Raw genomic sequence first — 10,879 nt, 5'->3', positions numbered from 1 at the left:
ATCTTATGTGCTGCCTAAACGGGAGCTCTAACTATGTGCTGCCTAACATGGGGGAATCTATGCGCTGCCTAAAGAGGGATCTAACTATGTGATGCCTAAAGGGGGGATCTAACTATGTACTGCCTAAAGGGAGGCTCTAACTATGTGCTGCCTAAAGGGGGGCTCTAACTATGTGCTGCCTAATATGGGGAAATCTATGTGCTGCCTAAAGGGGGATCTAACTATGTGCTGCCTAAAGGGGGGCTCTAACTATGTGCTGCCTAATATGGGGGAATCTATGTGCTGCCTAAAGGGGGGATCTAACTATGTGATGCCTAAAGGGGGCTCTATGTGCTGCCTAAAAGGGGCTAAAGCATGTTATTCCAAACCATTTAGGAATGTTAGGTGATTTATGCCCTTTATGGATTAAAACAAGACTCTGCATCAAATACATAATTTTCCATGGGAGTTTTGCCATGGATCCCCCTCCGACACGCCACAGTCCAGGTGTTAGTCCCCTTGAAACAATTTTTAAATCACTATTGTGCCCAGAAAAAGTCTCTGTGGGTTTTGAAATTCGCCTGCCTATTGAAGTCAATGGCAGTTCGCCCGGTTCGCGAACTTTTGCGGAAGTTCGCGGTTCGCGAACTAAAAATGTTATGTTTGCGACATCACTACTCCCAGCATGCCCACACAAAGTTTGCTGTCTGGGCATGCTGGGATTTGTAGTTTTGCACCATCTGGAGGGCCACAGTTTGAAGATCACTGTGCAGTGGTCTCTAAACTGTAGCCCTCCAGATGTTGCAAAACTGCAAATACCAGCATGCACACACAGCAAACAGTTGTCTCGGCATGCTGGGAGTTGTAGTTGGTTGCATACCTACAGCTGTTGTGATCAGTACATGCTGGGAGTTGTAGTTTTGCAACAGCTGGAGGCACCCTGGTTTGAAAATATTGAGTTAGGTAACAGAACCTAACTGAAGGTTTTCCAACCAGTGTGCCTCCAGCTGTTGCAAAAGTAGCTTTGCAACAGCTGGAGGTTTGCCCCCCCCCCCCCCCATGTGAATGTACATTCACACAGGCAGGTTTACAGTAAGTTTCCTTCTTCAAGTTTGAGCTGCGGCAAATTTTCTGCCGCGGCGCAAACTCCTAGCGGGAAACTCACTGTAAACCCTGTCAGTGAGAATGTACCCTAAAAACACTAACACATAATAAAGGGTAAAACACTACATACAGTGGGGATCAAAGGTTTGGGAACCCCAGGTAAACATTTGTATTAATGTGCATAAAGAAGCCAAAGAAAGATAGAAAAATCTCCAAACAGCATCAAATTACAGATTAGACATTCTTATAATATGTCAACAAAAGTTTGGGCACCCTGTAGAATTTATAGCATGCACTGCCCCCTTTGCAAAGCTGAGACCTGCCAGTGTCATGGATTGTTCTCAATTATCATCTGGGAAGACCAGTTGATGTCAATCTCAAAGGTTTTAAATGCCCAGACTCACCTGACCTTGCCCCAATAATCAGTACCATGGGTTCTTCTAAGCAGTTGTCTAGAAATCTGAAACTGCAAATAGTTTACGCTCAGAAAGCTGGAAAAGGCAATAAGAAGATAGCAAAAACATTTTCAGATGTCAACATCCTCTGTTCGGAATGTAATTAGGAAATGGCAGTCATCAGGAACAATGGAAGTTAAAGCAAGATCTGGAAGACCAAGAAAAATATCAGACGGAACAGCTCGCAGGATTGTGAGAAAAACTGTTCAAAACCCACGTTTGACTGCACAATCCCTCCAGAAAGATCTGGCAGACACTGGAGTTGTTTATTCCACAATAAAGAGATACTTGTACAAATATGGTCTTCATGGAAGAGTCATCAGAAGAAAACCTCTTCTACGTCCTCACCACAAAAATCAGCGTTTGAACTTTGCAAATTAACATATAGACAAGCCTGATGCATTTTGGAAACAAGTTCTGAGGACCGATGAGTTTAAAATTTAACTTTTTTGGCCGGAATGAGCAAAGGTACGTTTGGAGAACAAGGGGATAGAATTGAATCAAAAGAACCTCTTTATTGGTGGATCAATCATGCTTTGGGGTTGTATTGAAGCCAGTGGCACAGGGAATATCTCACGAATAGAAGGAAAAATTGATTCAATAAAATTTCAGCAAATTTTGGATGCTAACTTGATGCCATCTGCATATGTAAAGAACTGGGGGCTCGATCCAATACAAAACAATTGTGGGTGCTGATCAGTGTATCAAAGAGCATACAAGATAGCAATAAAGAAGAAAGGGAAAACACTGAATATGCATATTCAGTGTTTTCCCTTTCTTCTTTATTGCTAACTTGATGCCATCTGTGAAAAAGTTGAAGTTAAAGAGAGGATGGCTTCTACAAATGGATAATGATCCTAAACACACAGGGGATTACATCAAGAGGCATAAACTGAAGGTTTTGCCATGGCCTTCACAATCTCCTGACCTCAACATAATTGAAAATCTATGGATAGACCTTAACAGATGACCTATGACAGACAGCTCAGAAATATCAAAGAACTGGAAGACTTTTGTAAGGAAGAATGGGCAAAGATACCTCTAACAAGAATTGAAAGACTCTTGGCTGGTTACAAAAAGCGTTTACAAGCTGTGATACCTGCCAAAGGGGCAGTACAAGATATTAACTCTGCAGGGTGCCCAAACTTTTGCAGACGCCATTTTTTTGTTTTCTGTTATTTTGAAAGTGTAAATGATGGAAATAAACTCTAACTTTTGTTGACATATTATAACAATGTCTCATCTGTAATTTGATGCCTTTTGGAGATTTTTCCATCTTTCCTTGGCTTCTTTATGCACATTAATACTCATTTTTACCTGGGGTGCCCAAACTTACACTGTTACAACTTACATTTTTGGAACAATGGTCCGTGAAAATGAAAAATGTTATTTTTCATTTGCACAGCCCACTGTTCCAAAGATCTGTCAAACGCCAGTGGGGTGTAAATGCTCACTGTACCCCTTATTACATTCTGTGAGGGATGTAGTTTCCAAAATGGAATCACATGTGGAGGGCACTATGAGGGCTTTGTAACCACATGTGGCCTTCAATTCCAGACAAATTTTCTCTTCAAAATCCCAATGGCGCTCACAAAATGGGGTCACATGTGGGGGGGTCCACTGTTCTGGCACCACGGGGGGGCTTTGTAAATGCACATGGTCCCCGACTTCTATTCCAACCAAATTCTCTCTCCATAAGCTCAATGGCGCTCCTTCTTTTCTGAGCATTGTAGTGCACCAGCAGAGCACTTGATGTCCACACATGGGGTATTTCCATACGTGGAAGAAACGGGGTTACAAATTTTGGTGGACATTTTCTCCTATTACCCCTTGCAGAAATGTAAAATTTGGGGGAAAACTGCATTTTTGTGAAAAAAAAATTCATTTACACATCAAACTTTAACTAAAAGTCATCAAACACCTGTGGGGTGTTAAGGCTCACTGTACCCCTTGGTACATTCCATGAGGGGTGTAGTTTCCAAAATAGTATGCCATGTGTTTTTTATTTTTATTTGCTGTTCTGGCACCATAGGGACTTCCTAAATGTGACATGCCCCCAAAAACCATTTCAGCAAAATTTGCTTTCCAAAAGCCAAATGTGACTCCTTCTCTTCTGAGAATTGTAGTGCACCCGCAGTGCACTTGATGTCCACACATGGGGTATTTCCATACTCAGAAGAGATGAGGTTAAACATTTTGGGGACATTTTCTCCTATTACCCCTTGTAGAAATGTAAAATTTGGGGAAAAACCAGCATTTTAGTGCAAAAAATAATAATTCATTTACACGTCCAACATTAACTAAAAGTCGTCAAACACCTGTGGGGTGCTAAGGCTCACTGTACCCCTTGCTACGTTCCCTGAGGGGTGTAGTTTCCAAAATAGTATGCTATGTGGTTTTGTTTTTTTTTTTTTTTGCTCTTCTGGCACCATAGGGGCTACCTAAATGTGACATGCCCCCAAAAACCATTTCAGCAAAATTTGCTTTCCAAAAGCCAAATGTGACTCCTTCTCTACTGAGCATTGTAGTGCGCCCGCAGTGCACTTGATGTCCACACATGGGGTATTTCCATACTCAGAAGAGATGGGGTTACACATTTTGGGGACATTTTCTCCTATTACCCCTTGTAGAAATGTAAAATTTGGGGGGAAAAATGCATTTTTGTGAAAAAAAAGAAAAAAAAGTTTGTCCAACTTCAACGAAAAGTTGTCAAACACCTGTGGGGTGTTAAGGCTCACTGGACCCCTTGTTACATTCCCTGAAGGGTGTAGTTTCCAAAATATTATGCCATGTGGGGATTTTCTTGCTGTTCTGGAACCATAGGAGCTCCCTAAATGTGACATGCCCCCCTAAAACCATTTCAGAAAATCTCACTCTCCAAAATCCCATTTTCGCCACTTCCCTTCTGAGCCCTCTACTGCGCCCGCCGAACACTTGACATACACATCTGAGATATTTTCTTACTCGAGAGAAATTGGGTTACAAATTGTAGGAAGATTTTTCTCCTTTGACCCCTTGTAAAAATTCAAAAACTGGGTCTACAAGAACATGTGAGTGTAAAAAAATGAAGATTTTGAATTTTCTCCTTCACTTTACTGCTATTTCTGTGAAACACCTAAAGGGTTAACACACTTACTGAATGTCATTTTGAATACTTTGAGGGGTGCAGTTTTTATAATGGGGTCATTTTTGAGGTATTTCTAATATGAAGGCCCCTCAAATCCACTTCAAAACTAAACTGGTCCCTGAAAAATTCAGATTTGGAAAATTTTGTGAAAAATTGGAAAATCGTTGCTGAACTTTGAAGCCCTCTGATGTCTTCCAAAAGTAAAAACATGTCAACTTTATGATGCAATCATAAAGTAGACATATTGTATATGTGAATCAATATATAATTTATTTGGGACGTCTATTTTCCTTATAAGCATAGAGTTTTAAAGTAACAAAAAAATGCTAAATTTTAAAAATTTTCATAAATTTTTGGAATTTTTCACCAAGAAATGATGCAAGTATCGATGAAATTTTTCCACTAACATAAAGTAGAATATGTCACTAAAAAACATTCTCAGAATCAAAATGAAAAGTAAAAGCATCCCAGAGTTATTAATGTTTAAAGTGACAGTGGTCAGATTTGCAAAAAAGGCCTGCATCCTTAAAGAAGAACTGCAGACCATAAAAATTGTCCCCCATAGTGCCGGCAGTAAAAAAAATAAAGATGTACATACCTTTCTCTGCTCCCCTGGGGCCTCCGGTAACCGGCTCCGGTCTCCGCCGCAATCCATTTCCTGGTTGCCGGTGGTCGGATGAATCAGCCAATCACCAGCCGCAGCGCAGTCTGACTCGGCCTGTGAAAACGCTCAGGACACAAAATTCTTTACTACACCGGCACCTGCGGCTGGGGCTGAAAACTTCACACTGCTGCTCAGCCTATCGCCGGCCGAGTCAGACTGCGCTGCGGCTGGTGATTGGCTGATTCATCCGACCACCGGCAACCAGGAAGTGGATTGCGGCAGAGACCGGAGCCAGTTACCGGAGGCCCCGGGGGAGCGGAGGAAAACTGTCTGTTTTTGCCTATACATTTGTGAAATCCCCATAACTAGATGGCCTCCATGTTGGAAAATCCAGTTCAATGTATGCAATCCTTAAACAACAGTTTGAGGGTGCATATTGTTGTGCGAGATGTGTGCTAGTTGTCTGTTTGGAAGCCCAGATCCAGCATCTAGAGGGGCGACTGGCAACAATGAGAAGCATTAACAACATGGAGAGGAGTCTCCTGCTCACTGAGCAGGCACTCTCGGGAGTAGAGGTGGGGGAGGACAGTGGGACAGAGTTGCAGGACAGTCAGGCAGTTAGCTGGGTTACAGTTAGAAAGCGGGGTAGGGGAAAAAGTGTCAGGGAGGCTAGTCCTGAACTGGCACACCCCAACAAGTTTGCCCGCTTGGCAGATGAGGGGGATGCCATGACAGAGCTAGCAGAACTGCAGCAGGATACTGCCTCTGACCGCCAGGGGGGGTCTGCTCCAGTAAGGAGGGAGAGAGGAGTACAGGGCAGGCCAGACAGGTACTAGTGGTGGGGGACTCAATTAATAGGGGGACAGACAGGGCGATCTGTCACAAAGACCGGGATCGTCGAACAGTGTGTTGTCTGCCTGGCGCACGAGTTCATCACATCGCGGATCGGGTTGACGGGTTGCTGGGCGGGGCTGGAGAGGACCCAGCAGTCATGGTACACATTGGCACCAATGACAAAGTAAGAGGTAGGTGGAGTGTCCTTAAAAATGATTTCAGGGACTTAGGCCGCAAGCTTAAGGCAAGGACCTCCAAGGTAGTATTTTCTGAAATACTACCAGTACCACGAGCCGCACCAGAGAGGCAGCGGGAGATCAGGGAGGTAAACAAGTGGCTCAGAAGCTAGTGTAGGAAGGAAGGGTTTGGGTTCATGGAGAACTGGGCTGACTTCGCTGTCGGTTACCGGCTCTACCGTAGATACGGCTGCACCTCAATGGGGAGGGTGCAGATGTGCTTGGGGAGAAGATGGCTAGAAGGGTGGAGGAGTGTTTAAACTAGGGACTTGGGGGGAGGGAACCTACAGCAAAGAGGGGGAAGATAGTGTAGATAGAGAGGTGGGAATTATAAATGTACCTGGGGATGGAGTGGAGGGAGGGGTTAGAATAGTTAATAGGAATAGGCTTCATAGGAAAATAAAACATACCCCCTTGAATCCCATTAACCCCAATAACATAAAAGATGGAAATGTAAAGCGTATGTTAACAAATGCCAGAAGCCTAGCAAATAAAATTGGGGAGCTTGAGGCCTTGATACTGGAGGAACACATTGATATAGTTGGGGTCACTGAGACATGGCTGGACTCCTCGCATGACTGGGCTGTCAATCTGCAGGGGTTTACATTGTTTCGCAAAGATAGAATGAACAGAAAAGGTGGTGGAGTCTGTCTGTATGTAAGAAGTGGTATGAAAGTCAGTGTGAACGATGCCATAGTGTGTGATCATTCTGAGGATGTGGAATCACTGTGGGTAAAATTACAAAAGGGGGGAAATACTGAAAAAATAATACTTGGTGTAATCTACAGACCCCCTAATATCACTGAAGAGATAGAAGGTCGGCTGTATAAACAAATAGAGAGGGCCGCCCGGGCAGGTACAGTGGTAATAATGGGAGATTTTAACTATCCAGATATAGATTGGGGTCCGGGGTTGGCTAAAACTACAAAGGGGCGACAATTCCTAAATTTATTGCAGGATAATTTTATGGGCCAGTTTGTGGAGGACCCAACAAGAAGTGATGCCTTGTTGGATCTGATCATTTCCAACAACGCAGAGCTGGTTGGTAATGTAACTGTGCGGGAAAACCTTGGTAATAGCGACCACATTATAGTTACTTTTGACTTAAAATGTAGAAAACAAAGACAGACGGGGAAAGCAAAAACATATAACTTTAAAAAGGCAAACTTCCCTGGGCTGAGAGCTGCACTACAGGACATAGACTGGGGGGAGGTGTTCTCAAATACTGATACAGAAGGTAAATGGGTAATCAACTCTAAATAACTATACAGCTAAATATATACCAAAGGGGAACAAATATAAACGATTAAAACTAAATCCTACATGGCTGACAAATGATGTTAAAAGAGCAATAAACAACAAAAAATAGCCTTCAAAAAATACAAATCTGATGGGTCAGCTATAACATTTAAACAGTACAAAGAGCTTAATAAAATCTGTAAAAATGTAATAAAAACAGCAAAAAATCAAAATGAGAGACAGGTGGCCAAAGAAAGCAAAACTAATCCTAAATATTTTTTTAGATATATAAATGCAAAAAAAACAAGGACAGAGCATGTAGGACCCCTTAATAATGATAATGGGGAGGTTGTCACAGGTGATAAAGAGAAAGCGGAGCTACTGAATGGGTTCTTTAGTTCTGTATATACTAGGGAAGAAGGAGCTGACATTGGACAGGTCAGTGCTGGTAACACATCATGTAATGTACTGAACTGGCTTAATGTAGAGATGGTACAAGGTAAGTTAAGTAAAGTAAATGTAAGCAAATCTCCAGGGCCAGATGGATTGCACCCAAGAGTTCTTAGAGAGGTAAGTTCAGTAATATCTGTACCCTTGTTCATGATATTTAGAGATTCACTGGTGTCTGGTATTGTGCCAAGGGACTGGCTAGTGTTGCTCGCGAATATTCGCAATTCGAATATTATTCGCGAATATCGCATATTCGCGAATTCGCGAATTTCGCGAATATAGCGCTATATATTCGTAATTACGAATATTAGTTTTTTTTTGTTTTTTTTTTCTTCACAGTACACATCACAGTGATCACCCCTCTCTGCTTCCAGCTTGTGTGGTGTAAAGAAGGCTGTAATACTACTGTGTGAGACTGACGTGCGGAAATTCGCATATGCGAAAATTAGAATATGCTAATTTTCGCATATGCGAAGTTTCGCATGTGTTAATTTTGTATATGCAAATTTTCACATATGTTAATTTTCGCATACGCGAATATTCGCATATGCGAAAATAAAACGAGGGTATAACGAATATGCGAATATTCGCGAATATATGACGAATATTCGTCCATATATTCGCGAATATTCGCGAATTCGAATATGGCCTATGCCGCTCAACACTAGGACTGGCGCAAGGCGAATGTGGTGCCAATCTTCAAAAAGGACTCTAGGTCTTCTCCAGGCAATTACAGACCGGTAAATTTAACATGCATTGTGGGTAAATTGTTTGAAGGACTTATAAGGGATTACATACAGGAATACATAGGGGATAATTGCATTATAAGTGATAGCCAGCATGGGTTTACTAAGGATAGAAGTTGTCAAACCAATCTAATTTGCTTTTATGAAGAGGTGAGTAGAAGCCTTGACAGAGGAATGGCTGTGGATATAGTGTTTCTGGATTTTGCTAAAGCATTTGATACTGTCCCTCATAGACGTCTGACAGGTAAGTTAAGGTCTTTGGGTTTGGAAATTTTAGTTTGTAACTGGATTGAACACTGGCTCATGGATCGTACCCAGAGAGTGGTGGTCAATGATTCGTACTCTGATTGGTCCCCGGTTATTAGTGGTGTACCCGAAGGTTCAGTACTGGGCCCGCTGTTGTTTAATTTATTTATCAATGATATAGAGGATGGTATTAACAGCTCTGTTTCTATCTTTGCAGATGACACCAAGCTTTGTAGCACGGTACAGTCTATAGAGGATGTGCATAGGTTACAAGATGACTTGGATAGACTAAGTGTCTGGGCATCCACTTGGCAAATGAGGTTCAATGTGGATAAATGTAAAGTTATGCATCTGGGTACTAATAACCTGCATGCGTCGTATGTCTTAGGGGGGATTCAACTGGCAGAGTCACTGGTAGAGAAGGATCTGGGTGTACTTGTAGATCACAGACTACAGAATAGCATGCAATGTCAGGCTGCTGCTTCCAAAGCCGGCAGGATATTGTCATGTATCAAAAGAGGCATGGACTCAAGGGACAGGGAAATAATACTCCCCCTTTATAAAGCATTGGTACGGCCTCACCTGGAATATGCTGTTCAGTTTTTGTCGCCTGTTCATGAAAGGGACACTGCGGAGCTGGAATGGGTGCAGAGACGAGCGACTAAACTAATATGGGGCATGGAACATCTTAGCTATGAGGAGCGATTAAAGGAGTTACAATTGTTTAGTCTTGAGAAGAGACGTTTAAGGGGGGATATGATAAACGTATATAAGTATATTAATGGCCCATACAAAAATATACAAAAAATATGGAGAGAAACTGTTCCAGGTTAAACCCCCCCAAAGGACGAGGGGGCACTCCCTCCGTCTGGAGAAGAAAAAGTTTAGTCTAAAGGGGCGACACGCCTTCTTTACCATGAGAACTGTGAACTTATGGAACAGTCTACCTCAGGAACTGGTCACAGCAGGAAAAAGTTACAGCTTTAAAACAGGATTAGATACATTCCTGGAACAAAATAACATTAATGCTTATGAAGAAATATAAAATCCCATCCCTTCCCCAATATCGCACCACACCGCTACCCTTCAATTCCCTGGTTGAACTTGATGGACGTATGTCTTTTTTTGACTGTACTAACTATGTAACTATGTAACTATGTACATCTTTATTTTTATTTTTTTCTGCTGGCACTATGGGGAACTATTTTTATGGTCTGGAGTTCTCCTTTAAGGTGAAAATGAGCTGCGTCCTTAAGGGGTTAAACGGAAACTCCGGGGGAATTTTTTTTTTCAAATCAACTGGTGCAAGAAAGTTAAACAGATGTGTAAATCACTTCTATTTAAAAATTGTAATCCTTCTAGTACTTATCAGCTGCTGTATACTACAGCTATACTAAAGAGAAATTTGTGAAGTTCTTTCCAGCCTGACAACAGTGCTCTCTGCTGACACATCTGTCCGTGTCAGGAACTGTCCAGAGCAGGAGAGGTTTTCTATGGGAATATTATTCTAATCTGGACAGTTCCTGACACGGACAGAGGTGTCAGCAGAGAGCACTGTTGTCAGACAGAAAAGAAATTCACAAATTTCTCTGTTTTATACAGCAGCTAATAAGTACTGGAAGGATCAAGATTTTTTAATAGAAGTCATTTACAAATCTGTTTAACTTTCAGGCACCAGTTGATTTGAAAACTTTTGTTTTCTACTTGTTTCCAATGGAGTTCCCCTTTAACCACTTAAGGACACAGGGTGTGGGAATTCTGGTCCCCGCTGCTAACCGGGCGGGGACCAGACGGGGATGCCTGCTAAAATCATTCTGCAGGCACCCCGTTCAAATCCCTGGGGGGGTCCTGTAACACCT

Source organism: Hyla sarda, chromosome 1, assembly GCF_029499605.1.
Source record: "Hyla sarda isolate aHylSar1 chromosome 1, aHylSar1.hap1, whole genome shotgun sequence".
Lineage (NCBI taxonomy): Eukaryota > Metazoa > Chordata > Amphibia > Anura > Hylidae > Hyla > Hyla sarda.
Note: the sequence above shows the minus strand (reverse complement) of the source record.